Here is a 15,371-nt window from a genome sequence, read left to right on the forward strand (position 1 = left end):
TGCTTCCCCTCTGGCTCTATTTTTATTATTGGGTGATTTTGAGCCATTTCCTGTTATTATTACATTTATTGTTGTCAGAGGAAGCCAATTCATTTTAATATTAGCCTGTGCAAAACACAATTAGGAAGAGAATCTGCTACCGACAAGGAAATGTAGATGTACCGCCTTGCATTCCGAAGCCCAGACTCAGGTAAACAAAACAAAACAAAGAAAAAAGAGGGAACACTGTCCCCACCCCCTGACACACACATGCACACAGGAGTCCTCTCTGCACCATGTCTAAATCCTGCCAGGCTGAGAAATACTCAGCCACTCCAAGAAAAAGGTAGCTTAAAAACTCCATGATTTGCCAAGCTTTTCTCTCGCTCTATTTTTATTTTGGAAGAAGAAAGAAAAGAGAGAGAGAAGTGGAGAGAAAGGAGATGTCAGGAAATATCTTAAAACTCTAAAAAAAAAAAAAAGAAAGAAAGAAAGAAAAAGAAAAGTCCCCAGATGGCAAGCTGAAGTGTGGCCCGCCGTCCTTCTTTCTTGAGAATTTTTGGAGTTCCCAGGGCCATGGCTGACATTTTCTCCTGTGAGCTGTAGAGAGCTGGAAATCCCACCATATCCATCCATGGGCTAAAGCTTCTTTCCTTCTGGCCTCTCTTTCTTAAAGGAGTGCGATGCCCACCCACCTTGGAAGAGTTGGCATTTCCCAGCATGCACAAGAGGTGGGCAGAGGTAGAGAGAAGACAAGGAAAGACAGGGACCAACGGGGGGGCAGTTCCAACTCTGTGCCAGGTCATGCTGTCTTTTCACAGATCTGGTTCACTGTATTTAATGCTCACAATAATCGGACACAGTCACTGTTATTACCTCTGTTCTACACAGGAGGAAACCAAAGCCTAGGGGCCAAGGAATCTGCCCAAGTTTGCAAGTTTAGATGGTTCTGGAGGCAGGCAAGCTTGCTAATGTTTAAGCCAATATTTTAAACCACAACCCAAATATGCTTCATTTACCTTCTTTAAACCTTGGTATCTCATTCATGAATTAGAGATTATCCCTAGTTTTGTCCTTGTCTCCCCTCTATTTTGTTCTCTACACAGTAGTCAGAAGGATTCTATCAATTAGAACCATGCTCAGCTGCCAGAAACACAGACACAAAATAACTGGCTGGAGGCAGCCTTGGTGGACTGCTCCACAAAGTCCTCAGGGACCCCCTTCCAACCTTCCAGCAGTATCCCATTCAGAAGGGAGATCCTTGCCTTCATGGTTCAGTATAGCAAATAGCACTCCAGCCATCACATCTGCATTCTAGCCTCAGGATGAAAGGCAAAATAAAGAAGAAAAATATCAGAAGCTGCAAGATGATTTGTTGAAGTGTCCACCACACTTCCATCACTGTCCCTTGATATGGAAATATGAAAGTCCATTCTTACTTGGTAAAAACCACATATGGCCATTCCACTCCCAAAAGTTGGAAGTCAAAGCCTCTGCAGCATCCTGCAAGGCCCTTGTCTTATCCCCTCGCTTCCTCCCACCCTGCATTGTTCACTCTGCTGAGTCCCTCTGGCCTCCTCAGGCTCCATTCCCAGGTGTCTGCTTGTCTCAGCCCCTGGGTTTCTGCTAAAATAGCTTCATCAGACACCACCCTACCGGAATGGCAGCTCCTGTCCTCTGATGTTCCATTATCCTTACCTGGCTTTGCTTTTATTTTGCACTGCTTTCCCCACCTTACTCTACCTGGCCCCCTCTCTTTGCTCCTATTTTCTTATTGCCTTTTTCTCCTATTGGACCAGGTCCTGGATGAGATCAGGCATGTCATCTGCTCTATTCACCACTTTATAGCCCCAGGAATTCCAGCAGTGAGCATCCAACAAACAGGGATTGAATAGGCAAATGATGGATGGAAACAATTCCTGCTTTGTCCATCTTCCAAAACTGGGAAGAAATAAATTGAGGTATCCAATCTAAATGGGCTTGAAAAATAGGAAGAGTCATCCTGCTGTTCCCTAATGTCCCTCTACTAACTGTGAAGAATAAGGCTAATGCAGTTGGCTGGCCATTATTGTTTTGAGGTAAGGCACAGTGGGGTAGAGTGTTCAGTCATTTCTTCCCAAAGCACCAGAATTGTTTATTTTCAATCCATTTCTTCCCTGCCTTTCATTTTGAATGAATGTGCATTTACTGCACATAGCATCTTAATATATTACTTTGATGGCTTATTGCACCTTAAGTAGCATAGAATTGAAGTCCGAGACTAGATCAGGTTGATTTCAAGTCCTCTTTTCTTCCCTTTGTGCCAGCACGGAGGGGGAAACTTGTCATGCTGTGCTTGGCCAACTTAAAATGAGGAGACCAGATGGTCAGAAAAGGAGGAATTTGGGCCTAGGTTTAGGAGGAGAAAAGCTGGGGGCAAAACTGCTGCATAGTTTTGATCCATGATCAGAACATTCAGTTCTGGAGGAGCATTTCTTAATGCCAGGGCACCCCAACGGACGTGTGCAAGATAGAAACTCCTTCCTCTGTTAATCTCTCAAGACTTTGTGCCAAAACGCCAAAATCATTGTGCTGGGCTGGAGTTTTAATTATATGTGGCTTTTAGTTTCCAGGGACAGAGAGCACTGATTTATGCTAAACACTACAAAAAGTGAAAAAAAAAAAAAAAAGAAATCCGAGATTAAAAAAAGTCACTTTAGCCTTTTGCTTTCAGCAGGCAATTTTAGGAAAAAAACAAACAACATCTAATTTGGGGAAGACAGGATGGAAGGAAACAAAGGAATGGTAGGGAAGGTAATTTTTATGAAGACCTCCGCTCCCCCACTACCCCAGGAAGGTATCTGTGCAGGGCCCAGAAGCCGCTCCACGCCGCCTGTCTGACACTGTGGGAGAGTCAGCAGGCAGGGGACAGAAAGTCAGGCAGCAGAAGATGGCAGGGATCCAAGCAGGAAGCAGGCGGAGTGTGAACAAGTGTCTTCATGGTAGGAACATCTGGGAAAGGAGACATTAGAGAAATGCTGCTAAGAAAGAATGAGCCTGACTGCTTCACATCCTCTGAGGAGTAGCCCAGGTCAGCAGTCCTGGTTTTTAATGTGCTCATGGCTTCTGCTCTGCGGCCTCACAGGTCTAATGTGACACCCCTCCCCCAAGGGCATAAACATGAGACATTGTCCAGGGAGATGCAGGGTGCCAGATGGCAGGGCTGGCTGAATGGTCCATTTTCATTCGGATTATCTCTAGAATGTCACAGTGAGATGACCCAGTCTCTGTGTGGCATGTTGGTAGCTGAGAGGATATACCAGCTACCTCTGGTATTCATGTTGCCTTTGATCTAACTCTGTAGTGTAAGCATGGATGAGTTCTGGTCATCACTGCATAGAGGAGAGAATTGGGGCTTGAGGTAGCTGGTGGTTCTCTGGGCACCCAGCTAGCAACTTGTAAACCTAAGCCTGGACCTGGCTCTCCTCTTGGAGCTTATTATCCTGCTCAGACTGGAGTGCAGTCTGCTAGATACCTTGGAGGAGAAATGGAGCAAACCAGATAGGACCCTCTCTTGAGGACTCTTTTTTACTAAATTAAATTTATTTATTTATTTATTTATTTTTGGTGGTACTGGAGTTTAACTCAGGACTTTGTGCTTGCTATGCAGATGCTGTACTTACATCCCCAGCCCTTTTTACTTTAGTTATTTTTCAGACGGGCTTCAGACTTCCATTCTCCTACCTATGTAGGAGAATGTACCTATGTAGATGATAGGTGTGAGCCACCATGCTGTCCCTCTTAGTTGTTTTTTAATCTAAAAAGGGAGACTGGAAAGGTGCAGAGAACAGAGGTGAGCATATACTTAGCTGGATGTTCAGACACATTCACAAATCCTAAGAACACTGTTGGAAGCTTCTGGAAGCAAATCTCTGGGAATTTGAAAAGACTCAGAAAACTGACTCATGGTCTTGGCTATGGAGCTTGTTCTAGACTGAAGGTGCAATGCACAGATTTGGGCCAAAAGATACATTTGACTGGAGAGAAGGGATTTGAGGTTAAGATTTGAGTAGTTGCTGTCAGCAAAGAAATTAAACAGCCTGCAAAAACTTCCCTGGGGTGATTATTTTTCCTGTCTAGATAGTGAGACTTCTCAGCCTCCTTGTAAGTGGGATCTAGATAGAGAGAGATGTCTGGAAAATTTGTCCTGATTATCATTTGGCTTCCTTTCTATAACTTTCTTAGTGGACATATGTCCAATTGTGAATGGATGGGCTCTTGGAAATAGAAATGCCATGTGTGTCTGGGTAGTCATTACCAAACCAGGGATGTTGAGAAGGCCCAGAGGTGATGGAAGCATGCCACGAGATGAGTTTGTCCTTGGGCCGCCTTGTCTCTTGCCCTGAGTGTGGTCGAATTATTGTATAGAAAATGTCAGTGGGAAGATATCACTAGTCCCATATTTTTATGGAACAGTGACCCAGTATCTGGCAAGGACATCTTGAATTCTCTTTTGGAAACTACCCCCTCTCCCAGTGCAAGCAGACTCTGGGCTCCAGCAACCACAGTCCCCACTTGCCTTTGGCCAAGGGTAGCCTGAAACTCAAGCAGGGACACTGCCTTCTTCCTGGAGCTGACCCATGAGCAGAGACTCAGAGGACTGCATTCCTCTGTGATTCAGGCATCTAGGATCTCAGCAGAGTCTGCTCCCAAGACCCACACACCTATAGCTCCAGCTTGACCTTTTGCTCCCTGAACAACTTCCTTTCCTACCTCCAAATTTCCCTCTTGCTGTGTGACAGAGTTTGTTCCTGTTTGAAATCCCAGAACCCCAAGGGATGAGCAAGAGAAGTCCTAAGCATACTTTCAGGAGTTTGGGATGTGTCTACTTCTGTCTGTCCACCAAACCTGCTGTAGGGGATGGCAGTCTGTCTCCTGAGCCGTGCTTCTCAAAAGCAGAATGTGTGACATCAGGAGGTTGGAACGATGACCAGGAGACAATATAAGGTAGGCTTCTGTTTCAGAGAAAAAATAATCAATTGCCCTTTGACATCTGTGTCAAACATGTGTAAAATGTGACATTAATTACAAAGCTGATTTAAATTTTAGTGGTAAATTTCCATTTGGGTGCTCAAGATTATCTGTAGTTAAACATACAATTTCTGTTTCTCTGTCCTACTGTTAAAAGCTGGAACAGAAAAATTGTATCTCTGATGCCATGATTACAACACTTACATCCTGAAAACATTTTTGCTCCATTTTATTAGCATGTACTAATAGTACAATGGGGTTTCGTTGGGATAATTCCATAGATGTGTGAACTGTGCTTCAAACCAGTTCACCCTCTTTATTATATTCCCTTAGTCCCCTCCCCCCATTTTAAAGCAGTGTTTGGTGGGTTTCATTATGCTGTCATCACACACACACACACACACACACACATCATACTTCCATCCTTCAAACTCTTCATCCCCCAGTACCCTCTCTTTCACCTTCCCCCCCTCACTAGTTCTTCTCCGGACAGTCCCCCTTTTATACTCATGTCCCATTATTACTATTATTATTATTACCATCATCATAATTTTAGGTCTAGACTCCACTCATGAGTGAAAACACGCCATATTTGTCTTTTTGATCTGGGCTTATTTCACTCAACATGATGATCTACAGTGCGATCCATTTTGCTGCAAATAACATAATTTCATTGTTCTTTGTGGCTGAATAAAACTCCATTGTGTATATATACCACATTTTTCTTTATTTTTTCATTGGCTGTTGGACACCTAGACTGATCTAAAACTTGGCTACTGTGAATAGTACTGTGATTAACATAGGTGTACAGATATCACTCTTGCATGTTGATTTACAATCTTTTGCATATACACCCAATAGTTCTATCCTTAAAACTTACAATAATGGAATTCCTGGAAACCTCGAAGGCCCTTTCATTAAAAAGTTGGTTTTTTATATCTATGGTGTGGAACCCATGTTCTTTGACATGGTAGAACATGTCACAAGAAAAACTGGATAGCATTTTACTACAGAAGTCAAAGGTAGCTAACAGTGAAGGAGCATCATACAGCTCTGGAAAAAGCTGTCAACTACACCAAAGTGGAGGGTGAATGCCAAGGTCCAAGGGATGGAGGATTGTAATGAGAAGGGACAGAGGTCATCATCCAGGGCTTCAGGTTCAAGTGGGACCATTTCACCTTCCATTTATGCATTTCCTTAGGGTTCTAGGCTGTCTGGTTATGAAACTCATGACTTAACCACCAAATCCTGCCTGGTATATTCTGGGCATAATTGCACATTTAATATGCTAAAAAATTGCTAGTGAAAAGGTGGAGGATAAGCAATGGAAAACGTCGGTGAATATAATGTCTAAGAGAATTGGACTTGAGAGGTTCATCCTGATTCTTATTCTTTTCAGCTTTGTGAGCATCACTGTGTTCCATACCCCAATTGCTGACACCTTTGGCCTTGCCCTGCTCACCTGGGAACCTCACCACTGTTTCTTGTAGTGGCAGATGCATTCCTATGGAAATGCCTTTTGCAATTCCATCCCAATCGTGGGTTAAATCAATCAGGACTCGATCAGGAAAGGAGCACCACAATGAATATTATGGGAATACGCCCTGTCACAAGTGGGTGGATAAAACCAGGAAACAGAAGGTATGAAAGAATAACAGGATGAAAGAAAAACTTATTCCCCCAGTCCTCTCGGAGCACAAGTGCAGGGGAACAACCTGGCCTTGCAGGGACCTCTGGGGAGCAGATGCTTCCAGCCTTTGCAATGGGCAGCAAAAGGGGAGCTCTGCTAGGGACCAATGGGAAGGCGATAGCATGTCTGGCTACTGATCTCTGGGTCCACGGCTGAGAGTCTGGTTGATCAGCAGATTGGCAAACAAGAGGAAGAGCTGGATGCAGAGCAAGGAAAAGCAAGGACAAGCTTGGGTCCCTTTGGCACCTCTGCATGTGTCCAACGTCACACGTCATGTGATGATGTCACATCTGCATGTGATGACGTCAGCACATCATCTGACCCTTGATGTGCTGAGAGCAACGGCCATCGCTTTACTTCCACCTTCAAAGGCTGGCGCATGTTCCTCTTCTGGTCAACTCTAACTGGGAACCATGTAGATTAAGGAAAGGAAGAGAAACTATCCTGTGCAAAAGCCTAACAACACTGACAGTGGAATGACTCAGAACATTAACCCTTATTAAGTTGGTAAGTCTCTTTATTCTTTGTGTTTAACTTTCAAATAAAGACATGAAAAATCATGCTTTCACCTGCCACAATATACTTATCCTTCATACAAATGAAAACAGGCTCTTCCTCCCCAAGATACTATACACCATGTCACTCTATGCATCTTTGGGCTATGTTCATCTTTATTATGAGCTGATTACATCAATTCCTTAATATCCTATTGCTTAAACATCACATATAAGGTTTACTACATTTATAACATCTTATATTACCTAAGGAATAGAAGAAGGAGGAAAAAAATTACAAATATATATAAACATATGCCCACATATTCATTTAGATAAATACAAACATATCAAAGAAAAGAAAAAAATGCTCATAATTATTATAGTTACCATTTCTGCAACTGGTCATATTATCATAGTTGGTGTTTATAATGTCTTCCTTCCATGTCCTTTCTATGTTTTCTTTGCCCACAGGAACACCCTCAGCTGGTAAAGATCCTTTGTCTGGTGGAATGATCCAAATCCCAATTCTAGTTGTTTTGTTTTCATTGAGCATTGGTTTTCCATCAATTTTTTATCACTGAATATGGCATCACCAAAAGATGTACTAAAGATTACCTGAATTCCAGTCATATTCTTCCTTACCCTCAGTGTGGAGTAGTAACTCAATTTCCCCTTCACAGGGTCATTTGTTCAGGCCACTCCAGTGATCTCCTTCTTTGCTTCTTGTTTCCCTAGCATGAGGACCTCAAAGGCCAGCTGGTAATGTTAATATACATTTACTTTGTTGTTTGTCCTAAGTGGACAGATACTTATCAAGAGCTCCCCAAACTTGTTCATGTATGTTTAAAGTCACATATATTTTTTAGCAACTTCTCAATTCTAGGGAAGGCATATTATATCTTACACACACACACACACACACACACACACAGTATGTTTCACGTGGAATCCAAAGAGAAAAGAGAAAGAGGGAAGAAAAGGAAGAGGAGAAGAAGGAGGAGGGCAGATCTTTCCAGAGAGAATTATATCACAGTAGTTTCTTGTCTTTACTGCACTTGTTGTTTGGGTATCTGAAGCTCTACTTTCTGGTTTAACATGTCATGGAAACACCAATATGAGAAACCCATGTTTAAGAGTAGTTAGATCATGTGATTCTCTGGACCCAGAACTCTGTGAGTTCAAAAACATGAAAATAATTCTGGAAACAAAAATAGAAAAACTGTTCTCCAATCCTGTGCAGGGATTCTTTTAAAAAATATTTTTAATGGGGCTAAAAATAACAAAAATTATAGTTTGACAAAATATCAAACACTTAGTTCAAGACAGAAATTGGTAGAGTATGGGGCAAGATTTGCATTGGCTGAGTTTTAACCCATAAATCAAGAGAAATCAACAGAGAATTTAATCCAAATATGTGCTGCACATAGTTTCCACTGGGCTTGTGTTTCCAAAGTTAGAGTTGCGGTAGAGTTCACTAATGAGAAAGCACAAAAAAATTGATGACATCTGACCTCTGACCTTTTTTGCTTTCCTGATGGCTACTGCAGGGGATGTGGCATTCTGGGATGGAAACTTCAGGGAAATGTTTGGAAATGTGATCATGGGGTTTTAAAAAGTTGGAAACCTGAACTCTGCCATGTTTCTAGGACTCTTTGTGAAGTGTCTTTCCCTTGCAATTGACAAGATAGATAACCTGGATGTTCTTGTCCTAAATAATGAGAAATCACTAAGGTTGCAAGAAAACCAAAGCAATAAAAGTCAGGCTATTTTTGCCTCCTATAATCAGCACCATTTCATTATTCATTCAATAAATATTTAGTAGAACACTACAGCAGATGTCATTGGTAGCTGTCCACACCACTTGAATGTACTCAGTCCATTTCTGCAGTATCTGTTCCTCTTTTCCTGATAGATTTCTCTAAAGCTACTCTCCCTGACCCGTTGTGAAATGAAGTGCTGAGGATTTACTTCTTGGGAGGAGCCCCCTCTATAACTGATGAGTTTGGTTATAAATGCCGTCCTCCCTCAGATCTGAACTGAGCTAATTCTGAGCAAAGTTTTCATGCCAGTTCCCAGTGTCCTCGTAGGGTTGAGCTACAATGGTCCACAGAATTAGCTGGTCTGATGCCACTTCTATAGGTTGCCTTCCTGTGTACCTCCTGATCCCCTCCAGTGTTTTCTGTACCTCCTAAGTGAACTACCTCCACTCCCATCCTCATCTCAGAGTCTTCTGGTGCCAGGGTCTCATTGACTGAAGAGATGATGTCTGGGGGAAGTATGAGAGTCTCGTCTAACAACTTACATCATAGAATTAATGTGAGGTTTAAACTTGTAAAACTCTTAAAATAGTGCTTGGCACTATTATGGTAGCAACCAAGTAATTATTAGTTATTATATTTATTATTCCAATGAGCTAAGGCACTGAGCAATTCCTTGTTAAAATAATAATTCCCGTGCAAAGTTGTACATTTGGCTCTTGGCAGCCTTCAGCTATTTAGAGGAGTAGATTTGTGGGAGAAGCTTTACTTACTGTGCTAGACCTTGTTACAAACAACAACATAGGACTTACAGGTGGTATGGAAGGGGCAAGAGCCAACCAACTGGAGCAGCAAGAGGGTGGGTACCGTGGATGATCCAGTAGACAAGCCCCATTCTGCAGTCCAAGTTGGCCTGGGTGATAAAACACATCCTAGAGCAGGTCAAACCAGGGCCCCTGAGTCTAAAGCTCCCCACAGAAACATGGTAGGGCTGGGAATTGAACCTGAGCACTCATTCATTTATCCATGTACCATTTTGATGCATTTTTTTCCAACATCTTTTTAAATTTACATTGAAGTTGCAAAGGTTGTTGGCGGATTCCCAATGGGGGAGCACACATTTATGAACTAATGATATGCAATAACATATTGTAAGTGCTTTAACAGAAAATGTGTATAGATCAGAAACTAGAGGGTGACTCCTTCTTCCCTGGGAGGCAGGACAGGAGGGCCAGGAAGAAGGAACACTTGGTCTGAATTTTGACAGTCATCTGACTGCACAGCCCATATTCTTTTCACTCCACTACATCGGTTCCCTGGTGTTGGGCACAGACAAGTCACTTAATTTCTCTGGACTTCACTTGGGTTCTTCACCTGGAACGTGAGGATCCTGACCCCAAACTCACAGGACTGTTCTGAGCATGGCAGAAGAGTTGGACATGGGAAAGTCCAGACCAGTAGCTATTCATATGCCAATTTCCTTCCATCTTCTCTCCAAGAGTCCAACCTGAGCTGGGTGTGGTAGCTTATACCTGTAATCTTAGCTACTTGCAGACAGAGATCAGGAGGATTGCAGCTCATGGCCAGCCCATGCAAGTAGTTCGCAAGACCCTATCTCAAAAATAACCAACACAAATAAGGACTGTCAGGATGGATCCAGTGATAGAGCGCCTGTCTAGCAAGTATAAGGCCTTGAGTTCAAACCCAGTTCTGTGCCCCCAAAAAAAGAGGCCAGTTTGGAACAAGCCAAGCTGCAACTAGAAAAACTACTTCTCAACATAGGACCACTGGACTGGTTAACACACAGTTCTGATAACAAATCAACCATCCTGCCTGAAGGATTCTAGACATAGGCTGTGTAGGGACATGAGTAGGAAGGCACAGAGGGGAAAGGCATGAGCTCTGAAGTCAGATGATCTGGCTCCAAATCCTGGCTTCATTGCTTATTTGTTTTGTGATCTTGGACAAGTTCCTGGACTCTGTGAACTTTGGTTACTTCATCCATGCAACATGAGCGTAGCCCTCACCTTCTAGTGTTGTTATAAGAATGAAATGAGTCAATTTAAGTGCCTGGCACACAGTGAGCACCCAATAGGTACTATTATTTAGAAGGGACTTTTGGCAGAAGGAGAGGCAACCTAGCAAGGTTCCTAATGTCCACATCTTGATGACCATCAATTCAGTTATCTAGGATTGGTTAGAATGATTGACACTTTAGATTTAGGAAACTGTGATTTGATGTACTGGTTACAGATATGGGCAATGCCCGAACATGACCCTGGACTTTCTCCACCATATGCTGCAGGTTCTTTACTGTGTACACCTGCTGCTCTTTGCCTAAGAGGATAAAATTTGGTCTGCACATCTGGCTTCTGAATCTGTCTTTAACCAAGGACAGAAGAGAGTTGATGGATGAACACCCCAGCTTCCATGCACTTTTGTTAGAGTGTGGTTCTAGGGTATTTCTACAATGAACTTGATAATCACCCTACAGAATTGAGTTTCAGTTGCAGATGGTGGCAATCAGCTGAAGAACACACCATTTATTTCCTTCCTTCCCTTCTCTGTCTCATATTCCCATTTCCCTACTAATATACTCTAGAATCGCCTCCCAAGTTAACTGATCACACTAAGTCCTTCATTCTGGGTCTATTTCTGGGGGGACCAAAATCAAGACACACATTGACACTTGTTTCTAAACAAGTTCAACACAGGCCAAATGAAGTGCAAGGTTGCACAGCTACCTGTGTGCAGTCACAACCGTCTAGACAGCTAGCTCAGGTCCAAGCATATTTTTGCTTGCTTGAATTATTTGGGTTGGCTTGCCCAGACAGACCTGGATTGCCTCCAAAATTATTCCAGCCCCCGCTTTCCTTTAGTTTTGGAGACTTAACCTCTGAAGCTGGCAGGCCTCAGATGGGAATAGCACAGAATTCTCTGAAGGGTGAATGTGGGCTTCTCCTGTGAAAAGAGCACAGGGTAGAGAGGCAGCTTTTCTCTTGATCGCCAGCTGAAACACCCTGGCCCTCCCACCTCCTCTGAGCACAGAGATGAGATTGAAATTCTTACTTCTCTGGAATCAGCTCCATTGTCAAAGGTGAGATGCAAACACAGAGCACAGGGCGGGAGGTATGCATGGAAATGGGGGCAAGTTGTCACCACTTGGAAACACTAATAGCAGGCTCACCCTGAGTATATAAATCACAGCTGGACTTCCCATTTATTCTTGTGTCTCTGTTCAGCAGAGCTGATGTGATTCATGTATGTGTCATGATGCCCAAGTCCTCCCGAGAAATCTGCCAGCTGAGCAGATGGAGGGACCCATCTCAATCCCAAGTGCAGAGGTGGGAAGGAAATTCAATGATAGGAGCCCTCCTCCTCCTCCTCTCTGTCCCCCTCAAGAAGAGAGGAGGGGAGAGGAGCCAGGACCTTAGCATGGCAGACCCAGAAATGAGAGGCCATGGGTTTGAAGAGAAGAGATAGAGATAGTTAATAAAGGTGAGCATTGTTTGTGCCAAGCATTGAGCCAAGAAAGCATGTTATATACATTATTGCATTTAGGTACTCTCTGTCTTTCTCTTTCTCTCTCTCTCTCTCTCATATTACACAAGTTTAGAGATAGGGAATTGAGGTTTAGAGAGAATAGTTTTTGGCTGAAATCACTAGTTAGTTAAGAAAGGAGAATGAGGTTTGAACTCTGTTTATCTGACTCCCAGCTTGTGTCCTTGCCCATTACATGTAGAAAGCGTGACTCAGAACAACCATATTGTGATCCTTTTGATTTTCCTCATTATTGTGACGGCAATAAATATTTGTGGTGTACCCACTGTATGATGAGTGCTAGAATGGAAGGTACAAAGATAAATTAAACATGGACCCTCCCTCCTTGAAATCACTGATTTTTTGCTGATTGTCTCTTTAATTGCCACAATTATTCAACAAGTTTCCAAATCTCTCAGACTTTGTTCTTCCTTCTGCTTTCACACTCATGAGTGAGAGGGGTCCTGGGCAGTCCTTCCTGGCAGTGTCTCAGCCTCAGCTTCCCACTGGCCTCCTGCCTTTAATTTATTGGGATAACTTTTTGAAATATGACTTTTCCAGTGGCATCTCAGAAACAGAAGCTGATATCAATTTCTTTCACTATCATTGGGACACAGATGGAGAGAGGACAGTAATGGGAAATTGGAGATCCAAAATCTGAGCCTTGTCCTGCCATTGATCAGTGGGTGACCTTGACCAACTGATTTTTTGTCTTTGGGAACTCATGTTCTGATCCATAAAATTGAAGAATGGGATTTGGGATTTCCTGGAAGTATTTAGTGGACTCTTCACAGGATTTATTCATTCATTATTTATGAAGTCACTACTATGTGCCAGGTATTGCTGTAACCAGGAAAGATAGAACAGTGAGTAAAGCGCCTGTTCTTACTGAGCTTGCTTTCTGATAAAAGCAACACACATATATGTCACATAATGGTAAGTGCTAAGAAGAAAAACTGGGTAAGGACACTGGGAAACAGTCATGTCATGTCAAATAGGGTAGGCAGGGATGGACTCATAATAGTGTGATAAATAGAAGAACCCAAAGGAAGTTGGGTAAGAGTGATATGGATATATGGGGTAGAAGGAACAGCCTGTGCACACTCTGGCATGGGTGCTAGCTTGGCATATTATGAAACAAGAAAGGAGGCTGGCGGGCCAGAGGAGAGTCTGTTGCAGAGTTGACAGGATATGTGATCCTAGAGAACCTGTCACCCTTGATAAGATTTCTCTGGCTCTCCAGCTTGCAGAGGAACATCATGAAACCTTTTAGCTTCTGTGACTACCATGTGAACCAATCCCTTAAAAAAATCCATATTATTGCTTCTATTTCTTTGGAGAACGCTTTGTAACACAGAGTGATTAGGATGATCCATTAGGAAACTTTTACAAATTTCTGATCAGAGCTGGTGGTGACCTGGACCTGGATCTTGGAAGCAACAAAATTTAATTACCATAACAAAGATGTGGAATTCTGGGAAGAGGAGCAGGTTGGGGAGGGGAGATAAGGACTTCGGTTTTTAAGTTTAATAACTAATGGAACTATGCTATAAGGCCTTTGGTTTTGAGTCCATAGTCAAGAGAGTCAGTCTAGGATGGAGATATAAATGAGTGGGTCATCAGCATAGAGAAGGTGTTTAAAGATATGCACTACAGGAGCTTCTACATCAAGTGAGAGTCCACAGGAATGAACAGGGCCTGGGCATGCCAGATTTTATGATAGAAGAGAAGAGGGAAAGCCAAAAAAGGAGGTAAGAAAGAGCAACCTTCAAGAGAGAAGGAGGATTGAGAAAGTGGCCTGCTGAAAACTAAGGGAAGACATCTTGAAGAAAAAGGAAGTGGTGAGATGTGATCTGTGCCATTGTTAGGGCAAGAAAGAGAACTGAGAAGTGACCACTGGGTTTGTTGACATGTGAACCTTTGGTCACCTTTGTAAGTAAACTAGGGAGGTTGTGGAGATTGGCTACGTGTGTAGGGCTCTGTTTGGACTCCTGATCATCTCTAGTCGAAGCTTTTACACACACACACACACACACACAAGCCATCCAGAGGAATAGGCAGAAAAAGTATTGTAAAGCCATTATCATTGGTTTTTGTTTCAACACTTCTTTGTAAGAATCCATGACTTTTCCTCTAATTAGTCAAAAGCATTCAGATTGCTTCACAAAGTACTGAAAATGTCACAACAGAAATTAAAAGTAAAAGAAACTCAATGTTTGTTTAAGTTTTGGATGTCAAAACCCACATGACAAATACCAGTTTAGAAAGCCAAGCCTTTACTCTGTAAAACCAACTTTTTTCAAAACAAAGTGACTTTGATCTTTAGGACTTTGGGAACATAATTGAGGCTTTACATAAGAACGTGAGCTGTAGAGAATAGCAGTAGTCCCAGACCTTGTGCTCCACCATCCTCAGGGGACTTAATGAAGGCCAGCTGGGGTAAGAGAGGGGTGACAGAAGAGGATAGGACAAGATCTTGAAGGACATCTTTGGAGTTCTAGACAAGAGCATCAAATCTTGCTGGTAAAAGAGGGCACATAGAGAGCCACCTGGAGAGGACCAGAGGTCAGGCTCCAGGGATCAAGCAACACTAGAGCTTTGTGGGAATCTGCAAACTATCTATCTCCATCCATGAGCAACAAGTGTCACTGTCACATGGTGAGAAGCCATGTGAGCTGCTTTTCCCATTGCTGCCTGATGTGGTTTTGACACTGCCTCACCATCTTTGTTGGACTTTCTAGTTGAAAGACTCCTTCTCATGCCTTAAGACTTCTCTGAGTCCCATCCTCACTACCTTATATGGACATACTACTTTTTAATGACCCAGGATACTTACAAATCCTCTGAGACCTTATCATGGATGAGATGCCCTTGATACCCAGTGAGGAAGTCACATGG

The sequence above is a fragment of the Castor canadensis genome, chromosome 8 (genome assembly GCF_047511655.1).
Source record: "Castor canadensis chromosome 8, mCasCan1.hap1v2, whole genome shotgun sequence".
Taxonomy (NCBI): Eukaryota; Metazoa; Chordata; class Mammalia; order Rodentia; family Castoridae; genus Castor; species Castor canadensis.